General features: G+C 50.2%; 1 protein-coding gene across 2 annotated transcripts in view; it reads right to left on the reverse strand.

Annotated features, from left to right (window-relative positions):
- CREB1 (cAMP responsive element binding protein 1) overlaps positions 1–466 on the reverse strand; it is an 86,561-nt gene that overhangs the window by 85,387 nt on the left and 708 nt on the right. The window lies entirely within an intron of this gene.

The raw sequence follows: 466 nt of genomic DNA on the forward strand, positions 1-466 counted from the left end.
CTTAGCACCCTCTTTCTCCCAAAAAACATGCATTTCCCTGACTACTGACTTAAAAAAAAAAAAAAAAAAAAGAAAAGAAAAAAAGGAAGACCTCATCTCTAAAAAAAAAAAAAAAAGGCAAGGGGGTGAAGGAGTAAAAAATTTCCCCCCAAAACACAAGCTCTCATCTCTCAACTAAGCAGCACAGGGCAGAAAGCAGCATTTCCTCAATGGTGTGGGAGCGGGGGGGAAAGGGCATGAATAAAATACAGCACGAGAGGAAACCTTGGGTTTCGAACTTTATTGCACAAAGAGCGGAGAGAAGAGTAGGTCAGACGTTGCAGCTCTTCCCCTTGCGAAGCGGGCATGGCAGACACCGAGGCCACCGGGAAGGCAGCAGGCACCTTCACCTCCTCTGCCCTCAACTGTCGCCTTCTTCCTCCTCCACCCCCCACCGGCACCTAGGCGGCGGCTGCCCCGGAGGCCG

The sequence above is a fragment of the Colobus angolensis genome, unplaced genomic scaffold (genome assembly GCF_000951035.1).
Source record: "Colobus angolensis palliatus isolate OR3802 unplaced genomic scaffold, Cang.pa_1.0 Scaffold30, whole genome shotgun sequence".
Taxonomy (NCBI): Eukaryota; Metazoa; Chordata; class Mammalia; order Primates; family Cercopithecidae; genus Colobus; species Colobus angolensis.